The 14,266-nt window shown below is 28.6% G+C and overlaps 1 protein-coding gene across 3 annotated transcripts in view; it reads left to right on the top strand.

Moving 5' to 3' along the window:
- The window catches only part of LOC113559929 (protein muscleblind), a 165,503-nt gene that overhangs the window by 57,279 nt on the left and 93,958 nt on the right, over positions 1 to 14,266 (top strand). For 2 of the 3 annotated variants that reach the window (XM_026965714.1, XM_026965712.1), the window contains exon 2: positions 2,945 to 3,006. The gene's annotated coding sequence lies outside the window, so the exon portion shown is untranslated. Of the gene's footprint in view, positions 1 to 2,210; positions 2,359 to 2,944; positions 3,007 to 14,266 lie in introns of those variants that run through there. The other variant, XM_026965713.1, reaches the window with a different exon arrangement.

Raw genomic sequence — 14,266 nt, 5'->3', positions numbered from 1 at the left:
TTTTCAATATATTATATTGAAAATTCATTACATTTTTTTTTAATGTATAAGTAGCAGAATAAGCAAGTTGTATCATTTTATAAAGATTAGGAAATATTTGAGGTGAAATATTCTTTTTAGTATTTTCAATATCACCAATAACAATGTCTTAATTGTTCGATATGTTACCGTAAATAATAAATTGGTAAATAGTATGTATGTAATGTACTAGATCAGCGTTTCTCAAAGCAGTGGCGTATTTTCAATTTTTTTCTGGCGGGGGATCTAATAAATCCAACAAAAAATGTATTTGATTTATCAATATTGGACGATAAAGAACGTTTTTTTGTTGTATGTGGTTCAAGAATTTGTAATGTTGAAGATTCGACTGTCTGATCTGATGGACACGCAACTGGTGCAATAATAAATGATTTTAATGAACTTTGTTTTATTTTTTTATTTGAAGACATATTTATTTCAATTTAAAACAATAAATAGATACAAGTATACAAGTATACAACTATAAAAAAAATAAAAAAATAGATTTGAAAGTATTTATTAAATGTTAGGTTTTGTCAAATAGGTTTTTATTATATCACAAATCAGAAACCAATTTATTTAAAAATAATTATTCTTTATTAATTCATTTTATACAAAAGGTTAGTTGTAAAAAAAAAACATTGTATTTGACGATTTGTAAGACGATTCTATGCAATAGTTATGCATTTTCTATCAGAAACATTTATGAACCGACACATATCACAGAGACATAGAGTACAGATAAAGCTACAGATAGACTTTTAAAGAATAAATAATATGATTTTGTATTTAAAAGTTAGGTCGTCAGTCAATTTTTAGTGGGTCGTGAACAATTTTTTGTATTATGATGTCAATGCTGTTATTAACCATAACAGAAAACAAGCACATGTTTCGCATACACCTCATTATTAAAAGTACATTTATAAAAATAAATTGGTTATAAACCTATAAAATACTAAATATATATTACAAATTTATAAATATTTATGTTATACAAATTTTGTTTTTTATAACTACTTTTTGAAAAGTGAAACCATGTTGGTCGCGAAAGATTTTTCGGGGTAAATTTGGGCCGCGGTACTAAAAAGATTGAGAACCACTGTACTAGGTACATTTATATAAATGTGGATATAAGAATATAAAATAATGATAAAAATTCTGCAAACTGTACAAAATTACGGTATTGCTTGTTTAATATTTTTAAGGGGGCTTTAACTTCAAATTATTTATTTTGGGGGGCTAAGCCCCCGTAAGCCCCCCTCCCCGATCACCGACTATGGTGCTAATGTTAGTCGCGTAGGGAACGTTTTGTCGGTTTAGGTGCTTTCATCACGGAATAAAAGATCAAACGATGGTCCACTCGAGACATATTTAATTACTTACCTTTATTATAAACGTATAAAAGTATAATGTTATATGGCCACTCGGTGTCCGGTGTGGCACAAAAGCGCCGACCCGGGACAACCGTCAGTAAGTGTGCAGTATAATACGCGCGTATACATTATACCTATACGGTATACAGTTTACACGACCATTGCAATATAAAATTATATTATATTATGCACGTCATACAAATAATTATGCAATACGTCGTATATTAATATACCCCGCGAATAAGACACGTCAATAGTGACGGAAAGTCAAACTGTACTATATTATACACATAGGTTTAGTTGATTAGTTCATAGTTTGTTACCTTACAATTATTACGATTTATTATTTTGCGGGTGCGCGTATATAGCACCATTTAATAACGCGGATTAGATGAGAATGTAAATGATTGTCGGTTATCACACACAAGTTTGCTGCGGAATCGAACGAAAAAATTGTGCATGACACACTGTTTGTCTACTCTTAAACAGGAGTCCGGCTTTGAACACCGTAGCTATTATAGTAGTGACCGAACTACCGAACGATAGAAACGGAACATCGGGACGGAACAGTGTCGATTTTAATTGATTTCGGTTAATATTTTGACGGGTGCCGTAGCGTATTTGAAAGTGCATCGCAAGGTTATGTGAAAATAATTTTTATTACAATCATTTATCATAATATGAAAATATAGACTACGTGTAAAAATTAACTCACCGAGACCGATTACTAAATACCACTTTTATGATTATTTTTAATTTTTCAATTTCGTACACACACTACTTATATATCGTGAAAATAAGTACTGAATTTCTTACATTTTTAAATCAAATTTAAGGAGAAGATAAATGCCGACATTTTAAAGGTGTAACGATCGATTTTGTGTTAACTTCAGAAGCACTTTAATATGTTTCATATTACTATTATAGTGCATATCGGTAGGGTGCACGTTGATCCAAATATTTAAAGGTACGTTTTTTTCCACATAAACACGTTCCGTATTGAAATACTTGGTTTTGTACGTGCTTAATACGTTGGGGTATTTCGGTTGATGACACGCTTCACTTTCTATATAATTCAACTGAATGACCGCGTGCGGCATCTCGCACAATGCACTATGTTATACCTATTGACATAATAATATTGTAGGCTATAAACTATAAAACAATTTAGTCACCTCTTGTGTATTTCAATTTTAAGAGTTTACAACGTAGTTGGTAGGTATATGCCTACACGAAATCAGTTTCGTTCCGAATCTGCGAAATCATAGATATACGGATTGTGTCAACGGGATACCTATTACTTATATTATTATTTTGTAGAACGAGCTGATACTAACGACAATTACCGCTCGCAGTTTGGGTTTTTTTGACGGGGTCAGTTTATACAATTTTAAAAAAGGAAATTCAGTGGTATAGTTGTATTCGCGTACCTTCCGAGAACTCCGTGTCCGGGATATTGACATTGTTTTTATTTTATTACATGCTATTTATTATAAATGTATTTTTGTCACGAATATTCCAGTATTATGAAAGATGATTTATGTTATTTTCAGATAAGTCCGAAAACCCACGTGTGGTGGTCATCGTCGTCCGTCTTCGCTTGTCTATACTGCAGGTATATATATATATGTATTATTATACTCACTTTAAGAAATAAACAAGCTATATACAAATAATATAATATATGGGTGTGTACATCCTTATATTTTTCCATTAGAATATATTATTGTTATATTTTTATTTTACTTACTTTCGATGCTGGGTTATTGACTATGCTGCAAGAGAATAGATTTTAAGATCCCGCCCTTTACAACCCTTGTACCCACGATGAAAAAATAATTTATATTAAAAATAACACTGTTGAAATTGTTTAATTTGTTTAAAAACATGTAAGACTATGGATAGAATTAAAGTTATTATACATGACAAATAATGTTGATCCGCCCTTTATAAAAAATAAGCAATAAAGAAAAAACGTGTTAAATAAAACCGTACTCTGCAGTATTATAAATTAAGTATTTTACATTTTTTACGAGTACTAATTTATAAAAATTTTTTATTTTGTTTTAATTATAAATGTATTTTTATTTTACGCTAGTTTTTACCTTTTTGTAGAAACTTTGAATTACAGATGTCATAGACATAATTAGTTCGGTTTTTTCCTCGGCTTTTTTACGAAACTCAGTACCACTTCACTTTATACGTTTTCCACTCATATTGATAAAAAAAGAAGCACTGCAAGAAAATACTAAAAACATTTAATTTTTCGTTATCCGAATTAACGAGAATACGACTATGAGACGATATTGTAATAATAATAAAAAAAAAATACTTGGTAGGTAGTTATACTAGTTATTTTACATGTACAACACCAGTGGTGCCAAAATTTAAGCTGATAATTTTTTCACATCACAAAAGTAAATACGTATCTTTGATGTATGTATGCCACATTCATTTGGTTGAATGGTGATGTAATGAATTTAAACATATTATTGTAAAGTTAGAAGTAGATTTGTCAGGTTTATTCTCTATAATCACGCAAAAATAAAATAATTACCGCTGATGCAAATTTTAGTATCATTTAAATTAATAATAATATATCTCAATAATTTATTTTTCCGTCCATGTGTCATACAATGGAGCTGGTTATTTAGGAATGAGAAAAGAATGGGTTAATTGCTTGTGTCCTAAATTTTATTGACTCAGGTGGTTATTACTTCAAATTTTCTTTTTAAAATAATGGGGAATTTCCGGTTTTTTTTTTTATGGAAGATTTTATACGTATTTCTTAATTTGTTTGTAAGTGGTACTTAATTTAAATTTTTCTACCATGTTTCCTTTGTTATTTGTGGTTGATAGTACCATTGATTTTAGAATATAAAATCATTAATAGTACCTATTTATTGAGAGTATCCGAGGATGTTGGTAGGTTATTTTTGTGAAATATTGAGACGAGTTGACATCAATATTACAACAATAAAATAATAGTTATATATCTACATATTGAATACTTATTTATTTAAAAGAAATAATTTTGTAAGGCTTTTACAAAAAATGTAATGAAATTTCATACATATTATTTGTGTAAGTGATAACAAAATAACTTTAAAAAATAAAACAAAACATATAAAAAGTTTTAAGTAAAAATATACATGTAGGTATAGTTACAAATATAAGTATAAAAAATTACATTAAATTAAAAAATATAAAAATTGAAATATTATACGTGTGCCTAAGTACAAAAACGAGGGTATTGAAATAGTTTATAATTGGACATTATTTTAGGCAAGGGAGCGTTCGTAGAGAAATTTAAGTTAGCAAGGAGAATAAAAAAACCTTGATTTCTGGGAATCGAGCGAATAGGTGAACTGTTTTAAGTACCTCTGTACTATTATAAAAATAATAATAATAATAATAACACATAGTATATACGGTTTTCATAATATATTTTAACTTTTATTCATCCCGGCTATTATCGTTACGTTTGTAAATTTTAATAACAAGCTAATAAGATATACGTACTTGTAACATTATATTTTGCCAATTTCGGTTGCTATTTTTTTTTTACGTTGGGTCAATCCTGGAGCAAAAATCCGAATCAAGTATTAAAGTCTACGCAATAGTTCATAATTATACTTACATCACGGAGTGGTCGACTCGAGAACTACATTTCTTATTAATGTAAGCTATACGTGTCGTTATCAATATTGCATATTCTAGCCATTACCCACCAATATTATTATTTCATCATTTACGTGCGAATACGAGAGCGCGAGTGATTAATGTATAATGAGATCTCCAGACATGCACGTGGTGTAGTGTAAGTATATGTGTATAATTTGTATTATATAATGTACTATTATTAAAGCGACGTGGTTTCATGGATGGTAAAATAGGTTTACTGCTTACAAAGAATATTATATTGTCGTACGTCTGCGAGATAAAAGGTTCGCGAACGACCGGATAAACATTGCGCGAACGTCTCGAAAAAAATCAAAATATTCGAGGAATCGCACTTTATCCCCGCTGCGGCGTAGAGACAGATATCTGGGTGATTATACTATATATATATATATATATATATAAAATAGAGGAAGTCTGTCTGTGTGTTGTTACATCATATTTATTTTTTATTTTTGTTACCCCACGAATAAATCAAATAATATAATATATACGACGTGTCTGCATCGTATCGTATAGGCATATAACGTGACATTATTCTTTTCCCCCGTCATACACGTTAAAAATCTAATATAAACTATATCGTGACGAGTATGATGTTTTCAATAATCCATCGCGAATACACGTGTTTCCGCGTTCGAACATATACCAATTAGCTTTTGTTCAAAACGTACATAATATAATAGACTTATCAAACCACACGGCATTGATCGACGAGTTAGGATTTTTCTTCTCCGTATCCCGCGGGAATCAAGTTTTTTTTTTATTATTATTAAATCACATGTCGTGTTCCATAAGTTTGGTTATAATGATGGAAAAACAATAAGATTAACCTATACCATATGGAAGCTACGCATTGCAGACCCTATTTTATGCGGTCTTCAATCTCCGATAAATAATTCCATGTACACCTACCTTGACCGCAATAATGTTTTTATACTCGGACAACAGACTTTTATTTAATCTTCGCAATTATTGTCGTATACAAGTTTTCGGATGGGCTATGAAATTATATTCTGATATCGGAAATTGACTTATAGACCGTAACCGGCTACAGTATAACTATGAGGGGTAAATAAATTATGTTCAGTCATTTTATATTGTTCCCAAAAATATGTTTACCCTATATATAATATATATATATATATAGTTAATATATTATACACCAACACATATGGCGAATGAACTAGTAGGAAGAGAGGGATAGAGAATGATAGAGTGGTGAGTACGTAATTATTATTATGTAATTGTTTATTATCATTGTTGTACGTGCAACCAAACGAATATTGTGGAAAAAGTTTATTATTATTTTTATTTAATTTATATTGGAAACGAAGAAACTATATTATATTTTATCCGTACACGCAAACATAGTTTTCATTTGAAATTATTATAGAAGAATATTTCTCCTTTTTTCGCCCTCCCCCCCTTCTTCGCCGCGAATTTTGCTACTTACAGATTTCTATAAAACAACTTAAACTAATTATTAAAGCTCCGAGTACCGTGAAATTTTTTATTCAGTTTACTTGACCCGTGTAGTTGTAATATATATGTGTATCTCGTATATAATATTGTTTATAATATGGCTGTATGTACAACAGATGACGGCGTAATAAGCGTATAATAATCGAGTGCTTAAATAAAATTCGTGTAATATATTATACTCGGCCATTGAATAAATGTGGAAAATTGTATTTTTAATCAGTGACTTTGCCGTTCAGCTATATGGTACAAAAATTAATTACATAATACAAGCAGAAGTATTTTACATATGCAAAATTTTAATTCGTTTTTCGTTATTATACACGTGTATAATATTATTATTAAACGACGTTGGTACATTATGACAAAATCATTATTATTCGTCACTAAACGTTAACGGTCGCCCGTTCAAGACGTGCAAAAGACTTCGATTTGATTATGAAGCTCATCAAATCATAACTTTTAGCAAATTACTTGTGAACTTTGTTCGTGTTCAACAAAAAATTATTAAGTAATATCAACTCAATAACTCATCCCGTCGAAATATCCACTCATAGATACAAATGTAATATAATGCTCAGTTTATTTTATTATTAATTTATATTATGTAAATGATTGCACAAAATAATTTTGATTAACGGTAGCACATTTCCATAATAAGTATACTATTATACAATCAATTAATTGTCGTGTTTAAATAATACGATAATGTTATATTAATATATAACATAATGATCGATGATATTATATGTTTTATTTAAATCTCTGTTGCACATATGTAGCCCGTTTCATGTACAAGTAATTGGATTCAAAAGGTGCTAGGAAAAAAACGAAACCCATAAGTTTTATTATACGTCAGTCTTTAATTCCGCGTTAGTTTCGATTATTTAATTGAGTGTATTTATGCGACGAGGCAGTTTGGAGTGTGACATAAAATGGGGCGGTGATCGAGGTCGTGGTGTAGCGGATGCAAAAAATATCCAGCTCTCTAAACAAACACCTCGAAAATTCCTTATGCATAGTATTAAATGAGTGAGGAGTATTGTAATAATATAACAATATATTATTAAGTTTATCGTAACTAACATCAAAACAATGCTCAAAAATAGACTTTTAAATCTTCATAGTCTTTCGTTTAAATTTTTAGGTTTTTACAACTTAATTTACGGGTCAAGATTTGGTTCCTAAAATCACAATAAAAAAAATAACTCATTTATTTTTAGTTCATAATAGTACTTAAAGTATAAAATCCTAAGTTTAAATAAAATATACCAAAGAATTTATGTAAAACTAAATTGTTTACTTACAATACAATTTAAGTAAATACTTAACTTTTACCAAAATGTATTTAAAAAAAATAATATTACAGTGACAATTAATTTCCTAATTTTTAAAGCTTCACAGTAAAATAAAAAAATTGCTTTCCAAAATAATATTTTCATAGTAGTTACGTATTATTATAAATATAAACTAATCGTCCATTTAAGATACTAGGCGATGTTGATAATAATTACATTTAAAAAAACTTAATAGTTCAAAGAAATGCAATTATAGAAGCTAAATAAATCGAAAATACTACCCATTCACCGTAACACCAGATTTCACTGAAGACCTGTTTTGATTTTTGCATACAGGGATAATTAAATATATATTTAAGGATTATGATCATATTCTGGTTTCAATATCGCTAATTTTGGTTTCAAGAATAAAAATGAAGACTTCTACAGCTTCAAATAGAGAATTTCTGTGCTAAACGATACAGTTGATATACGGTGATTTTTTTGATCCACGACTGGTATATGATATTGCCAGACTTAAGGCGTATAGATAGTACATGTACTACTTATTATAATAAAATACGTCATTATAAAATAAAAAACGTAAGTCATCTCTAATCACTACTGTAACCAACACATAGATAAAAAAAATTACCCCACAAAAGACCTAAACAATAGTCATTATAAATAACAATGCACAAAAAATAGAATAAAATAAGCGACGATACCGTGACAGACTTGCACAATTTGAGCAATAATCATATTATTCATGTCGTATTTCAACCCGAATCCGTTACTCAATCATTATTACTATCGTTGTCGTTCGCTATAGAGTTCGTGTATATACGCCATAGGTACCTGTGTACGCCTCGTGGTGCTCACATCGCATTAGATTTCGTTTGAATTTATATTGTCGCTGTATTATGTAACAAATTGTGAAAACTGAAAATAAAAGCTGAGTAATAAAAAAAAATGTATAATATTGTTATGCGCGTAATGCCGTTCTTAGTTCGCCGGATCACGCCCATTCGCCCCTTCCGAAGTCCCATCAGCTGCATGCAAACTGCGGTTCAAAGGACAAGGCAATAACAATTTGATATTATTATTATTATTACTACTATTATTTTAAGAGGACTAGCCCGGCACGTATTTTTCGTCGGTAATGCCATTTGAATTCGTTAACGTTTCTCGTGAGCTCGCGCTGCGGACGCGCGTTCGGGGACGTTCCTAGTTGACTGTACTCTAAACGAATGGTAATTTCCGAGTTATATACTTCATATGTTACTACAATACATGCAAGTGTTCGAGACTTGAATTAAAGCGTCATTGAAATAAATCGATTTTAAAAACGGCACACCGAACAATACTGCAGACGTACACAATAATATTATGATTATATTTTATATTATAATATACAAACATATAATAATAATAATATGCATTCGAATGGTAGAAATTAAAAAGGAAATACGAAACAACCCGTCCTACACATAATGACATTTATTATGTACTTATCGATTCGACGTTAAACCTGTATAGGTATATTATCTATTGCCATCGAATTCGCTTGTTGTCTATCAGTCTATGTTATTATTCATTAGGTATGTTTCATCTTAGTGTACAGCGCTTCTCCATCTACCATCCATTATCAGATTGAGATCAACATGGCTAAAAATCTGTTTTGGTGAATGTAAACTATCTGAATGTTTTGTCACGTGAGGCCATGGATATATCACTATTTTAGTAAATATTTATCGAACTTGTGTTCATGGTAAAATGCCAAAAATCCGCCACGTTCTCCAAATATAGATGTTATTAAGAGACAAAGCGTAAATGTAGTAGAATTTAATTTTTTAGTAATTTAAAGCTAGTTGCTGTATAATATAATCTATGCAAAACAGTTGGGGGATATGAATACTTTATTTAATTATATAAATATATTAAATTAAATACATGTGGTTTTCCGTTAACTTTACAATATTACTTATGTGCTTTTATTTGGAAAAAACAAGTCATATAAGTGTAGTCGGTATCGTAACGCGATTGGCCTATTGTGAAAAAGCAGGGTTACAGGGAGAGTTACTATATTTATTATTTTTAACTAAATTAGGTAAAGTTATTCTACAAGAAACGTTAACCTGATTAAGCTTTTAAGTTACTATTCGATGTTAATGAAAAAGTAACATAAATTAAGTAATTAGTTAAAAGTTTATGTATATTTTTTTTAAACTCAATCAAGAACGAAATTAAACAAATTTGCATTATTTTATAGTTTCAATCACAAACAAAATCTTACATTAATTCTGTATACAAATTTTCAACATGACATTGTGTAAATTTTGTGTAACTATAAAAGAAAATACTTACCTAAGTCACAGTAAATTAACATTATTGAGTAACTTAGTCATAACATTGAAAATTAGTTTAGGCACCTCACATGCAGCAATAACCAACTCACCACGCTACCAAATTATAGTGAGATATATATTTATATTAGTTATATAATTTTAAACTAAAAATCCTATATTTTGTAATAGGTAATTTAATTTACGCTATTAAATGTATACATTCTTGCGAAAAAATGTTTTAAAATGTTTTCATTATTTAACTGTTAAAACAGCTACAATATTATAATATATTTTTAATCAAAATACAGCAATGCGACTATGGCTTTGGGCCATAAAAAAAATAATAAAAATGATTATAATTTGAGTTAATTAAGTTAAGTCGTCATTAATACGGTTTATTTATAAATTAATTTATAACAAACAATATATTTAATTCTAAAAGTTAAAAGTTCAAATGCAGAAAAATATTAATTCAACTCAGTTAAAAAGAAGTTGATTATTATTTTAATTTTATTTCAAACTAACTCCTGGGTCACATTTATTGTGCTACTTCAGTTTTATTTTAATAATGACTAAATATTTTATTAACAGTGTATTCAAATTTATTCCTTTTTATTGCACATTAATTGTATAATAGTAAGCATTGCCAATATTATTTTATACGTTTGTTAATTCAATTATTAAATCACAGTCCGCAGAATATGTATTAGAGAATTTTTGTTTGAAATCACTGTATGTAGTTTTAATTATTATAATAGTCTAATTAACTTAAAAGAGATAGACCAACATGTATAATTTTTAAAATTTAATTGTTGTAAGTTATGATGATTTTAGAAGAAAAAAAATACCCTCAACTAATTATAGTTCTATACAGATAATATGCGTGCAAATACACGGTTTTAACTTAACGTATTATTTTCGGATCGACCGAAAAAGCTAAGTCATATTGACAATAACTTCAACAATAGTTAATAGATGATTAACCAATAAGGTACTTATAATAGTAGTCAAGTAGAAAAGCTTAAGCGTTAATTTCTTAACTATGTATAGTTGGCGATTTCCACCTTCAGACAGTTTGATAGAAATCCTCGTATCATATTTTATATCTATACCTATTGGCTATTCAGATAAGTTTACCTATGGACTGCAAACCACAGCGGTCGGATTGTCGACCACGGTACTGCGTCATCCGGAACGGGCGGAAAGGGATAAAAGGTAAAATTTATCGTCGCGCTTACTGCAGAATCCACCGAACGTCGGCCGTTCGATATGATATTAATATTATTTGTCATTATTATTATTGTTGTCAGGAACGGGTAAGAGTAAGATATATAATTTTTTTCTTTCGTTTTTCTACGTTACACGTCACACGGGCGCGGCTTCTTTGCTCAAACTTTTTCATATTTTGTAAATAATAATAATAAAAAAAAAATAAAAAAACCACGCGATCAATATAATAATATTATGTACGCGTAGCTGGTCTATACACAATGATTTCGTATAATAATATGTATATTATTTCTTAGTTTTATTTCTTGCCTTGCACCGCTTTTGTAACAGACGTTTTTATTTACACTGTGTCTGCTCCGGTCCATGTAATAACATATTATTATAATACATACTATTATATAGGATCTGCCAGTCAGCGATTTTTAGGACAAACAACACTGCGCAGCGGTCGTCGACAAACTCAATTCTATCGTCTTGGATCCGGCGGGTTGTTTATATTTATTATTATTATTGTTAAGCGGGCCGATACTATAAAATCTAATCGTACACATGCGTACTATAAAACATAATATTTCCAACGCGCACACTTTAAGTATACACACAAAATAACATTATAATATATTACGTACGTCGTGTATATAATATCATATTATTGTATATGATGTCGTTACGAGCTGTAATAATAATAACAATATATTATATCTACAGGGTGGTCTCAACTTTATCTTTCAACAATGAATTTATTTAAATTCCTATTTTTAAAACTTTTAAGTATATTTAAAGACCAAATTTTGAAATTTTTACATTTTTTATGTTTATAAGTCAAAATTTGAAATGAATTGTTTTGAGTCATTCAATTTCTTATTCAAAATACGATAGGTCCATGAAACTATGATGAATGAATATTTTAATATTTATTATTAATCTATTAACATCTTATCATTATTTTTTAATTGTTCGGCAGAAATATATAATAAATACTACATTTTAAACATATTTATTAATACATTTAATATATATTTTATTTGTATTAACATGACTAGGTATATACTGTGTATTTTAATAATTCCGGAAACCATTCGATCGAATTAGAAAAAAGATATTCAACGATTTTCCAGAAAACATAATATTTTGCTTAATGATTCATAGTGAAAATATTAAGTTAGTTCATATTGGTAAAAAAAAGTTATCTGATCCATATATTATTGTTGCTATTACGTATCGCGGCGTGCTCAAATGTAACGATGAGCATCTGCACCCGTTTAGATCGTGATATTTAGATGTCATGCGTCTGACCTACTAGCTATCCAATCTCGTTGTTGTTCGTCCACAAATCGATAAATAATTTAATAACACGTTATTATAATTTATTTTAAATTATTGTCCCGACATCGTGGCTATTCGACGGTTGAGAAGTCAGACAAGTCTAAATTATTTCGTCAAAATCGTTTTGATCAAACCCAAATTCGTCATTTGAAACGATTTTATCATCATGGCAAATATTATAAACCTGAAAAAAACTATTTATTTATTCATTTTTCCGTATTCGGTTTGTAGGCACACGTATTTTTAGTGTAAAAACATATCCTTGTCCTAAAAAAAAAAAACTGACGCATATATATTACATAATGTACATAAAAAATATATATATTTACCTCAACTGCGGGCTCAATGTAAGCATGTAAAGTGCATATATATTATAACGTGTCCGGACTTGTTATTTACATCAAAAGTGTAACAACCAATTTCGAGCTTTTTAAAGAGAAATAAAATGTTTTACACATATGCATGCCACAGCATTGTTATACGGACGTGTTATTGTTATATTTTTTAACAAATAAAATTGATGTTATCCTGCATTTGTATAATATTTTTTATTATATATGTGGCTGTATTCTTTCAATTATTATTAATATTTGTAATAAGACCATCAAAACATAGATAGTCCATATCAGCTCGAATGAAAAAAAAATCCACTTATGACAAAAACATTTCAAATTACAAAAAAAAAAAATATTATTATTTAAAAATATTTAAAACTTAGTAATCTGGATACTAAAATGGTACTAAATATAAAATCAGTAGGTATGTACTATGTACATAATATGATTTATAAATTATAACCAAACTAGTATGGATAATGAAGTAAAATAAAATTTTAACATAAACAATAATATTATCATTGCATTTTAAATATTTTTCAAATTGTTTTCTATTTGTTATTTGAATATTGGTGGATACTTATGATAAATGGATAATTTTTAAATGAAGATCACATAAACTATAAATTAAAAAATATAAAATATAAAACCATTTTCCTGTAAAATATTGTGTGACAAATTATCTTTTACTTCTCAACTATCAATATAATAATATATAATTATATAGGCACCTTTCTTTATTACATAATGCATAAAATATGTAATGAGTATATGCGGATTGCATATCATTATTATTTTTTTACTTTCGTGCGTCAAGTATTCGTGTAGGTACTTATACATATATATATATATATATATATATATATATATATATATATATATATATATATTATATTTCAACGTTTTAAAGTTTTTTACTTTTAGCCGTAATTTTTAAATACTATTTTGTACTTTTATACAGTGTTTGTATTCAAAAACACACGATGAATATAATATGCGATAAATGCATAACAATATATTTTATCGAATTCCATACACCGTAATGCATTTCCATTGTTCTCTGACAGTACCTCTATACGTGCACCGTATTTTGATTTTGGGCTCATTTAATGCGAAGTAGGTATAGTATTAATATTATAAAACCATGAAATATTAAAATACTGTAATCGCTGCAAAGCAGTAGCATGACCCGATTC

The sequence above is a fragment of the Rhopalosiphum maidis genome, chromosome 3 (genome assembly GCF_003676215.2).
Source record: "Rhopalosiphum maidis isolate BTI-1 chromosome 3, ASM367621v3, whole genome shotgun sequence".
NCBI lineage: Eukaryota > Metazoa > Arthropoda > Insecta > Hemiptera > Aphididae > Rhopalosiphum > Rhopalosiphum maidis.
This window is presented reverse-complemented; position numbering and strand designations above follow the sequence as displayed.